General features: G+C 39.1%; 1 protein-coding gene across 2 annotated transcripts in view; it reads left to right on the forward strand.

Annotated features, from left to right (window-relative positions):
- GPM6A (glycoprotein M6A) overlaps positions 1-12,075 on the forward strand; it is a 357,131-nt gene that overhangs the window by 318,126 nt on the left and 26,930 nt on the right. The gene's annotated exons all lie outside the window — the stretch shown is intronic.

Here is a 12,075-nt window from a genome sequence, read left to right on the forward strand (position 1 = left end):
GATTGCACTACAGTAGTTGTAATGGGGGAATTGAAAAATACTATCTTTTGTTTTTTACAGTGCAAATACTTGTAATAAAAATAAAGTGAGCATTGTACACTTTGTATTCTTTGTATTTGAAATCATCCAAAAATATTTAAATACATGGTATTCTATTAGTTTAACAGCATGATTAATTTTTTAAATCATAATTGATTGATTTTTTTTAATCTCTTGACAGCCCTAGTAAAACAATCCAAAACTCAGAGATTCAAAGGAAGTGTGACACTTGCGAGCACTAATGTTAAAAAAAAAATTGTGGAGGACAGCAATTTAGATAAACATTCACATTGTTGTAGAGCAGCAAATAAAACTTGTCTTCTTTAGATTGTAGAAGCAGAGTCATCACATCTAGGGAATCATTTTTAAACTATTAAACCATTTTTATGAATGAACTTAGTTTGTTCTATAGATTACAATGAGATCTACAAAACAAAATTTGAACAAAAACCTAGTTAGGCATTTGAGTTGTGTGCACAATATTTCTGATCAGATCATGAGTAGTGTATTTTTAACAATACACAGAGAACTCAAAAAAGCTGAACAGATATTGGTGGCCATCCAAAGAAAAGTATTGACTACATCTTCATGGTCACCAAGGGTAGAAAATTTGAACCCAAAGAAAATAATTGAAGAATGTAAAAGGAACTGTAAAAAAAAGGAGTCAGAATGAGCATTGCATTTAGCCATAACAATAACAGCTGCTACCATTCTAGAACATAAATAATGTTTTTTTAGTTAATATTTAATAGCATAAATCAGAAAGGTAGAAACCCCAGATTTGTATAAGGGACTGCTACACAATTCCCAGGCTAAAGCTGTTGGGAGTTAATTGTTTGTTATATTACAGAGATCTGAATAATTCTTATCCTTTGAAGTTTCACACTTCCTTTCACCATTTGCTATTAACTTTTTATAGATTATTTTTAGATATGAATATACATTACAGTATGTGGATTAATTAGGATTATTATAGAAACCTGAGAGATTATTATTACAAACTAGCCCATTATTAATAGAATGTAAAGCCCAATATTCTCATTTCCTTACCCTTACAATCAATTGGTGGTAGGAAAGCAAGTGAAGAAGAATCATTCAAATTACACCAGTAAAGTAGTATGAAATATGTTACTGTTCCAGCAAGGAGGGGACTAATCTAGGAGTTGTAACATAGCATGTAACATAGCAGAGAGAGATGAAGGATGAACATATCTTTGTAGAAGCAATAATGAAAGACAAATGAGAAGGGGTGTGTATGTGTATGCTTGCATTAGGGAGCAGTAGTGATAGTGGTAAATCAGGCAAAAAACTTTGGAAGGATATCTTTGCTGTGATTTATAGATCTTTCTGTAGGGTATCAATATTTTTATATCAATGTTCCCAATCATCCAGCATCTCTTGGGTTTTGAAATGCAAATATTTAACTGCTCCTATTTCACTTTTTATTTGTGCACAAGAGTGAAAGCAGAGATATGAGCTGTGAAGAAGCTAGAGACTAGTGGGGAAAGAACTGGGATTATCTTATTTAGGTGGCTGTGGGGAGAACTGTGAAGATGGGAGCCTAGTTGTTGTGGCCTACTTAACGGAATCTTTCTTGAACTTTGGTTTAGATTTTACTGTGCTTTAAAAAGGGGGTGTGGGGGGTGCCCTCTGGATACCAAGAGGGGAAAAAACATCCCCTTTTATCTTTTTCTTTGTTTTTTGGAGCATTATTTGATTTTTTTTTTAAGTTTTATAAAAGCATCCTTATCCGTTTAATATATAGTCACGGGAAAGGATTCTTGACATGTTTGAAATGAATAATTTTATGACATCATATTGATTTATGTGGGATTTATTGGTTTTCTGTTATACATCTGAAAGTTAGAAGATATGATGTAGAAAGTGATTGCCTTCCTTGTTCTAATTACTCCCTAAAAGACGCTTCCAGTATTTAGATTCTCACTGATGGAGTTAACATTTGTGGCTTTTCAACATTATTGTAATTCTACATTTATATTACGGTAGCACATAAAGGCCAATTAATTCTACTGTGTTAGGTGACTAGACAACTAAAGATTTATACTCAGAGAACTACTTCTAAGTGTATTACAGTATTTAAGCAGTAAATATAACAGGAATTTAACACTTGAGAACAGTACAATTAATGTGATAAACCTCTGAAACTTGACTGATATGTAACTGAGTTTAAGGAAGTCTAACTGCTGTAGCTTATACATTTGTATACTGTGTAACTCCTTGGGGGTGTAATTTAATTTATTTTTATTTAGTTATTCATCTAGATTTAAAATAATAAAGACATCTATCCACGGCTCAAGGCACCTAAACCCAATTCATCATACAACAAATATAATTAAATTAAATCTCAGCAGCATTAAAATCGATTCCACAGGAACTCGATTGTCCAGCTGCCTGCCCCCTTCATCTAGGAAGCACATACCTTCAGCCTTCTCCAGAGACCCTACCAAACAGGTGTCTTTTGTAGCATACCTGAAAAGTCACCAGACTTGTGCTATTTCAGACCAGAAGGGAGCAAGTTCCAGAGTGCTGCAATCCTCATAGTCTCTTTTATAATGAGGGGATGATTAAAGGATTCGAAAATATGCCTTATAGTGATAGATTCAAAGGGCTCAATCTATTTATCTTAACAAAGGTAAAGTCAAAGTAACTTAATAGTAGTACATAAGTATCTACATGGGGAACAAATATTTAATATGAGCTCCAAAATCTAGCAGAGAAAGGTACAAGATGATTCAGTAGCTGGGAGTTGAATGTAGGCAAATTCAGACTGTAAATAAGGTGTACATTTTAACCATTGGAACAATTTATCAAGGGTATGGTGCTGGATTCTCCATCTCTGACAACTTTAAAATCAAGATTGGATGTTTTTATAAAAGATCTGCTTAATGAATCCAGCTCTATCTGTTCAGTAGGGACAGACCACAACTGTGGCAGTATGCCATAGGGAGAGAGGTCATTCTTCAAATAGGCTGATCCCAGGATGTTTAAGGCTTTAGAGCGCATCACCAATGTAGAACCAGTGCAGCTCTTGAAACACTGGGGTCATGTGCTCCTAGAGAGATACCCAGTTCAGTAAATGTGTCCTTCAGTTCTGCTCTAGCTTCAGTCTCTGAATGATTTTAATGGCTGCAGCACATCTTGAAGTAACAAAAGCATTGATAACAGTGGCAAGGTCCACATCACAATCTCTTAGTCAGATACAGATTGTAAAAAGTTGATTGGATCACAATGATTGTAAAACAGCAGCTGGAAATCTAAGTTGTGAACACTATTAACTAATGGCAGATGTACTCTCTCAATTGAAGGGATGGAAGAGGCTTCCACCATCTTCTCTAGCTGCTTCTCTTAACCCACCATAATCACCTCAATCTTCTCTGGGTTGAGCTTCAATCACCTTACTCCCATCCATGCCCCCATCTTGATTAGACACTGGCTGACGTGCTGAACTGCATGATGTGAATCAGATGAGATAAAGACATAGTGAAAGCATCAAACCCTGTACTGCCTTACTAACTCTTCCACCAGCCCCATGTACATATTGAACAGGAACAGTGACAATATGGCGTGCCCTACACTTGAGAGCTCTTCAGGAAGAGGAGCAATGGCCCACAACTATTCTTTAAGATCATAGAATATCAGGGTTGGAAGGGACCTCAGGAGGTCACCTAGTCCAACCCCCTGCTCAAATCAGGACCAATCCCCGAACAGATTTTTACCCCAGTTCCCTAAATGGCCCCCTCAAAGATTAAACTCACAACCCTGGGTTTAGTAGGCCAATGCTCAAACCACTGAACTATCCCTCCCCCCTCTCTTTCCTTTCAGTGATTCAAAAGGTTCAAAGAAGGGCAACTAAAATGATTAGGCGTTTGGAACGAGTCCCATATGAGGAGAGATTAAAGAGGCTAGGACTTTTCAGCTTGGAAAAGAGGAGACTAAGGGGGAGGGGATATGATAGAGGTATATAAAATCATGAGTAATGTGGAGAAAGTAGATTAGGAAAAGTTGTTTACTTATTCCCGTAATACAAGAACTAGGAGGCACCAAATGAAATTAATGGGCATCAGGTTTAAAACAAATAAAAGGAAGTTCTTCCGCACACAGCACACAGTCAACTTCTGGAGCTCCTTGCCTGAGGAGGTAGTGAAGGCTAGGACTATAACAGGGTTTAAAAGAGAACTGGATAAATTCATGGAGGTTAAGTCCATTAATGGCTATTAGCCAGGATGGGTAAGGAATGGTGACCCTAGCATCTGTTTGTCAGAGGATGGAGATGGATGGCAGGAGAGCGATCACTTGATCATTACCTGTTAGGTTCACTCTCTCTGGGGCACCTGGCATTGGCCACTGTTGGTAGACAGGATACTGGGCTAGATGGACCTTTGGTATGACCCAGTATGGCCGTTCTTATGAAATCCTGAGCCCACTGTAATCAATGGGAGTTTTTCCATTGATTTCAGTGCGGCCAGGATTTTGGCGTGTATGTTTGTTCATCAGGGGAGGGGTTTTATTGAAGTATTCAGGGGTGGGTGTATGTAGGGATAAATATATATCTTTAATTTACCACCTTTCTGAAAACTCTTGAAAACAAATTTCAAAATTACTTTAATAGAAATCACTGGAGAAAAGAGATTGAATTGCTTACCTTAATAATCCATTATTTAGGAAAGCCCAAAATAATATACGCAGTGCTTGAAAACTCCAGTCGCAAGGAATCAGCTTCTCCTGGTGAGTGTGGAGGTCTAAACCATCAATCTCTGTATATTTAAGCTTTAGTTTTTTTAATAAAAATTAAATTTCTCACCCTTCAGGTTAAAATTTCCAAATTGAACAAAATGTAAATTGTTACACTGTTGTCTTTGTATGTCTTCAGACAGATTTCTCCACTGGTTCTACAGCTGCTCATGACTCTGCCAGGAAGCAATAGTAAAATTAACAAGGCTATCCCTTTTGATGTTACTATTCAACAATCCCCTAGTTAGCAGTGAAACGGTTAAGAATCATGAAAATCTCATGTTGCTGCTGCAATAGAGTTAAGCATTGAAATTATTTCTGGGAAAGAAGGACCAAGCAATGGAATCTGTGAGAGAGGCCTAATACCAGAGGCTTACTGCCTCTTGGCAATAGCTAAGTAGCTGAGCGAGAGGCTGAGTAGTAGAGAAATCCCTTCTTTTTGTATCAGCCAGGAGGGTTTGGAGTTGAACAGTGATTGTCAAACTGTGGGTTGGGCCCCCAAAGTTGGTCACAACCCCATTTTAATGGGGTCACCAGGGCTGACTTAAATTTTCTGAGGCCCAGCGCTGGATCCTGAGCCCCACTGCCCAGGGCCAAAGCTGAAGCCTGACCCCACCACCCAGGGCCGAAGCCAAAGCCCAAGGGCTTCCGCCTTGTGCGATGGGGCTCAGGTTACAGGCCTCCTGCCTGGGGCTAAAGCCCTTGGACTTGGGCTTTGCTCCCATCCCCCGCCGGGGAAGTGGGGCTTGGGCAGGCTCAGACTTCAGTCCCCCCTCCTGGGGTCATATAGTAATTTTTGTTGTCAGAAGTTTGAGAACCTCTGAAGCAGAAGAAATGACAGAATGCACCTTCTCTCTTTTAGCAGCTAGAAAATTCTAGACCTTCTGTTTAATATTTAGAATTTCACATCTAGTCAGAGGTTGACAAGAAAGATGGAACCTTCAAGAAGATTCCAGGTGGAGGTGACAGTAGGGCCTGAGATTTCATCAAAATATTGCTCCTGAATACCTTGACAGGGGACCACTATCCTTATCTTGTATGGACATCGATTAGTAGCCTTAGTTCTCTGGTTAGTAGTTGTCTGGTAATTTTTTCAAGACCTGATCATGAAAGTAGAATTTAGGATAACACTGCATCATGGACTTTTGCATCTTACTTATGAACATAAAATGCAATGGAATGAAACGTTTAAGGAAACATTATTATATTATGTTCGGCTTCTTGCACTGATAAATGTGATAACTTAAAGGAGCTATTTTCACTATTAACAAAATATATAGTGTGCTAAAGGAGCAAATGTGGTGTTTTTTGAGGTTCAGCACTGCTGTTTCATAAATAATTTCTTCCTTTGACTTGTCAGGTAGCCGAACGCTGTTTCAGAGAAGTACCATCCTTTTTAAATCTGAGCAGATTGCATTTTGAATTTAATTCTGGCAGTGAACAGGCTTCTCAATAAATGTTTCTGGGAAGATCTCTAGAAGAAAGAGAGAAGACTTTATAACAGAGAAAATTCACTAATAAATGTTTTGGTTACTCACCTGTAGTCTTCACATAAGTATATCCCGTAATTTCTAAATTCCAATCCATTATAGAAAAAAACATGTAAATTACCATTTTATGTGTTACCTGATCATTGTTTTAGGCTGTGCTTAGACACAACTGGACCTGTATTACCCAAGCCAATGCAATTTGATTCTGTGTTTACCACCTTGCTGAAACCACCATGAAGGATAATTTCCCATTAATAATGGTTTTAACAGGGCTGCAGATCTGTCATATGTCCAAAGAACTTCATAGACTTTGTCCTTTTGGACACTATTGCATGTAATCTGAAAAATATCCTTGATCAACTGCTTGTTGGACTCCCTGGCTTCTTTGGTGTGCCTGTTCCCCCTCAGGCAGCAAAGAAAAGAAGGGAAGGAGGAAAAAAGCTCCCTGGCTTCCAAGCAGCCAAAAGGAAAAATGTGTTCTTTTAAAATCCTGAGATCTATGCTTCTTGTTCAAAACTATCCCACCACTGTCACAAGGTCAAGGCTGAATGCTCATTCTGTCACTCTAAGTGCAGAAGTGGAGTTCCATAAGGATTCTAAAAAAATAATACTATTAAACTCCCAAAGTTACAGCTTTCTCTGACCTTGGCTTGATAAACGCCATCACCCAAATGCAAAAAAAAACAACCCAAAAAACCTTGGACCCAGGAAGGAGCACTTGGGAATTCCTCCCTGTGGGGTACCCTCAAGCCCTTTCATCCACCCTCTGGGGAAAAGCTGAGAAAGAAAACAAAGGAAATTAGCTGTGGCTATCAACTAAACAAACAACATGCACAAACCTCTTAGGACACCAAAAATCCAATCCTGTTCTTAAAAAAGGTAACTTTTATTAAAACAAAAAGGAAAAAATTACATCTGGAACTTAGGCTTTTTGCTAGATCTTAAAAGAACCAATTACAAAAACTAAGCACCCAAAATAGCTTTCTTGGGGATATATTCAGCTTAAAGGTTACAAGCAAACAAAGGCATCAAGGGTTAGTACAGAAGAGAGCCACAAGCCAAAATTAAAAAAATAAACAGAAGTAAACCTAATTGCGTCTTTCTAAACATTTACTTACATATTTGGGTTGTTAAAAGTAGTTCTAGATATGATCTGATGGTTTTCATATCTGGTTCAAATTTTACACAGCATTCCTGCTGCCCGTCTCTGCAGCCCCAAAAGCAACAGAAACAAAGGGAAAGTTTCCTTCCCAATTTTAAAAAGTTCTACCTTCCCATTGGCTCTTTTGGTCAGGTGCCCACTCCTTTTCTTTTACCGGTGGGCTTGTTAACCCTTTACAGGTAAAGCAAACAGAGAACAGACCAAGAGGGATTTTACAGCTAACTGGTTGGCTGTGTGTCCATCAAAGGGATCTACTGCCTCCGGTCCTTCATGTATCATGTCAGTGGCTTCCTGGTTCTGCAATGTTAATTAGAACATGTAGTGGACCAATAGTCCTTCAGCTGAAAGCACTGAGTCAACAAAGAAAAAAAATAAAAGCAGAAGTTCTTGTTTGGTCGTAGAGTAAATACAGTTCTAAAGACTTTGCCTTGTCTTCACTTATGCCTGTGTTAACACATGCACACATAGCAGAAAGGTTCCTAAACCTCTATGTACAGAAAGAGCACAGGAATGCAGGATGGTGTATGAAAATTGGGCAGTATAGTTCTAAAATATAATTAATATGAAAGATGTGGTCCTATCCATTAGATTATAGTACATTTAACTACATATACTGAGGTATTAACATAAAAATAACTTTGCTTTACGCTTTTTAAGAATGCTTTCTTTCTCATTTTTGAAGCCCTAGAAAGGGACTCTTAAACAGGACTAAAGCACACATTGCTATTTTTTGCAAAAGTGTAAAAAATCAACAAGGGAGATGTGTTTTTTTTACCCCTAAAGTGAAATTTTAAAATAAGTCCTAAATTGAAAAGCTATTCTAAGAGGGGAACAAGCATGCATAGAATAGTCTCTGTCATTTCTTGCTCCTAATTTAAAAAATAGCAATAAAACTCTTTAGCTTGGTAATAAATTAAGAACATCTTTTGCTTTTTAGTCTGGAATTCAAAGCTCTTAAGTGCCGCAATGTTGCCAAGTAATTACTTTTAAATGAATTCTTGGGGTTGGACCATATGTTGTCTCATCATATGTGTGGCTTGGGAAAATAGAACCCAGAGAATAAGTAGAGATAGAAACATAATAATAGTGTGGAGGAAAAAAATACTTAATTGTGCTGAACATTTTCTTTGTAATAGATGTCTTCCTTTCAATTCACACTATATAAAGCAGTACACACATGCCGTAGTCTTTGATATAGGATCATAGGGGATGCAGACCATGCTATACTTATCTATCATCTATGTATTTTGATTTAGTTCCCTCTAACATGTCAATATTTGGTGAGGAGGGAGAGAGAATAGATCACTGGCAGTAATAATCCATTTCCACAATGTCTCTATGCATAAATCAGGGCCATTATTCTCACTTTTCTGTCACAGCCTGCTATCATTCTTTAATTCTCTGAGACAAATTCAGAGGCAATGCAGTACAAATTGGTATGTCCACCTTACTGGATATTAAATGTTATTGTTACACACTGAAGAAGGTTGTAGAAGGAAAGTAACCAATAGGAGGGTGCAAAGAAGATGTAAGATAGAGCAAGCCCCAGTGTACTTTATCTTTCATCTTTTTCTCTTGATAGTTGATCCCAGCTTTCCACCTCAGCATGCTGCTTGCACTCACAGTTTACACTGCCATTTACATCACCTCCGAGTATGGCTTTCTATTTGTTCACATAACCAAGAACTTGGACGTAGAGTAAGCCTTTGAAAAGGTCTCTCACCAAAGGCTCTTAAGCAAAGTAAATAGTCGTGGTAAGAAGGAGGGTCCTCTCATGAATCAGTAACTGGTTAAATCACAGGAAATAAAGGGTAGGAATAAAAGGTCAGTTTTCAGAATGGAGAGGGGTAAGTGGTGGTGCCCCCCAGGGATCTGCACTGGGACCGGTGCTGTTCAATATATTCATAAATGATCTGGAAAAAGGGGTAAACAGTGAGGTGGTACAATTTGCAGACAATACAAAATTGCTCAAGATAATTAAGTCCAGATGTGACTGCAAAGAGTTATAAAGGGATCTTACAAAACTGAGTGACTGGGCAACAAAATGGCAGATGAAATTCAGTGTTGATAAATGCAAAGTAATGCACATTGGAAAACATTATCCCAACTATACATACAAAATGATGGGATCTAAATGAGCTGTTACCACTCAAAAAAGAGTTCTTAGAGTCATTGTGAAAAAATCCACTCAATGTGCAGCAGCAGTCAAAAAAGCTAACAAAATGTTAGGAACCATTATGAAAGGGATAGATAATAAGACAGGAAATATCGTATGCTACTATATATATCCATGGTATGCTCACACCTTGAATACTGTTATGCAGTTCTGGTCACCCTATCTCAGAAAAGATATATTAGAATTGGAAAAGGTACAGAGAAGGATAAAAATGATTAAGGGTATGGAACAGCTTCCATATGAGGAGAGATTAGAAAGCCTGAGACAGTTCAGCTTGGAAAAGAGAGAGTTAAGGGAGGATATGATAGAAGTTTATAAAATCATGAATGGTATAGAGAAAGTGAATAAGGAAATGCTATTTCCTTCTTCACATAACACAAGAACCAGGGTTCACCAAATGAAATTAATAGGCAGCAGGTTTAAAGCAAACAAAAAGGAAGTACTTCTTCACACAACACACAATCAACCTGTGGAACTCATTTCCAGGGGATGTTGTGAAGGGCAAAAGTATAATGGGATTCAAAAATAATTAGGCAAGTTCATGGAGGATAGGTCCATCAATGGCTATTAGCCAATATGGTCAGAGATGCAACCCCCTGCTCTGAGTGGTCCTAGCCTCTACCTGCTAGACTGGGAGTGGATGGCTGGGGATGGATCACTCAATGATTACCTGTTCTGTTCATTCCCTCTGAAGCACCTGACACTGGCCACTGTTGGAAAATAGGATACTGGGCTAGATGGGCCATTGGCCTGACCCATTGTGACCGTTCTTATGAACTGTGGGGGAGAATTTGTTTTACTTCATTTTTGACCCTTATAGGGGCACCATCTTTTCAAGGTTCTGGAGTTCTTCTTGATTCTTCATTATCTCTTGGTCTTTCATTAGCTCATGTAATAGAGGAACAGACTCTACTTATGGTGGCAGGGTTTGTCTGTGGTGTAAATTGATGCATACTGCTACTTAACTCTACATCTAGCCATGTTTAGCTTTCTTTTATTGTAGTGACATAGACAGGAAAGTAGCCACAATATTACAGTGATATAAAGTCCTCATACTGGATTTTATATTTGGGTTTTTAAAAATTATGCAAAAGAACTTTCTTTAGAGGAATCAGAAAATGTGTTGCTGTTTTCCTCATTGTTTAAGGTCTAGCTTTTTCCTGGTTTGTTGTGCAGATCATCCAGCATTACTTAGATTAGTTCCTCCCTCTCAGATTCAGTGTTTGATATGCATTGTAGGGATTCAGGCTTTAGGCTGTCTTTGGGACTATCATGGGGTGCAGCCCTCATCGCCAGACTGGCACCTCTTCCTGGTCGTGCTGGGGATTAGCTCAGCGCTGACTGCCCTATCCACAATCTGCACACCGGCAATCTGTCTTTGTTCCCACCTACAGCTCTTCTCTCAGCTCCCAGAACTGCAGCATCCTCTTTGCGACTCAGCCCTCTGGCTAGGTCACCATCCATGTTTACCCCTTCCAGGTGGGGATTGTTTCTGTCCAACCCTAGTGGTTGGGACCTAGACCCACCCGCTTCTCCGGGCCTCAGCCCAGAAACACTGTAACTAGCAGCTTCCTGCTGCTCCTCTGTAACCTCAGTCAATGCTGTTATATTTTTCTGGGCCGCTTCCCCATGGCCCCAGCATCCTCTTTGCCCTCACGTCAGGGCACTCAGCTGCTCAGTCCCAGCAGCCAGCCAGGAGCTCCCACTTGCTTCCCTGGTCCCTGCTGCTCTGTCCAAGGTATTTAGTTCTCTCAGCCCTCCAGGGACGCAGTCTTACTCCCTGGACTCCCAACAGCAACTGCTCACTACTTTGCCCTGCAGATCCCTTTTATCTGAGCATGCCGAGCCCTGATTGGTTGCTCCCTGAAACTCCTCCCTGATTTGCTTTGTTTTCTGCACCCCATTGGAGTACTCACCTCCATTGTTACTTCTGGGGCAAGGCCTGGTTAAACCCTTTTATGCCTGTGAGGGGGAAGGTACCCCATCACAGGGACTGTAGAACTATTTCAGAAACATACTAAAAAAAAATTTAGTTCCTCAATATGGAGCAGCACTGCAAAATCTTGATCAATGTCCATTTCTGAAGCCACCAAATGTGGGGTGTTTTGCTGTAGTGTTTAAGTGCAGGTTCGGTGATTGCTTTTAGCAGTTTGGCATATTTTTCTGGTCTTTACACAGTTTGCTTGTTCAATACAAAAGAAGAAAAGGGCAATCATTAATGGAATACTGTACTAGTTTTCTCAGACAGCACTGTGACACTGAAGCATACTCACTGCTTCTAGATGTTACATGGACCAACATGGGTTTTGGATCTGAAATCAAATGGAGTTCAATGGTTGCTATAATTACACCGCTAGAATTTTCAATTGTTTTACTCTAGAAACCAGAGGTTAAAAACATAGCACTCAGAGAATACATAGCTGCAACATAGTTTACAAAACACGATTCAGTGCTTT

The sequence above is a fragment of the Gopherus evgoodei genome, chromosome 5 (genome assembly GCF_007399415.2).
Source record: "Gopherus evgoodei ecotype Sinaloan lineage chromosome 5, rGopEvg1_v1.p, whole genome shotgun sequence".
NCBI classification, from domain to species: domain Eukaryota; kingdom Metazoa; phylum Chordata; order Testudines; family Testudinidae; genus Gopherus; species Gopherus evgoodei.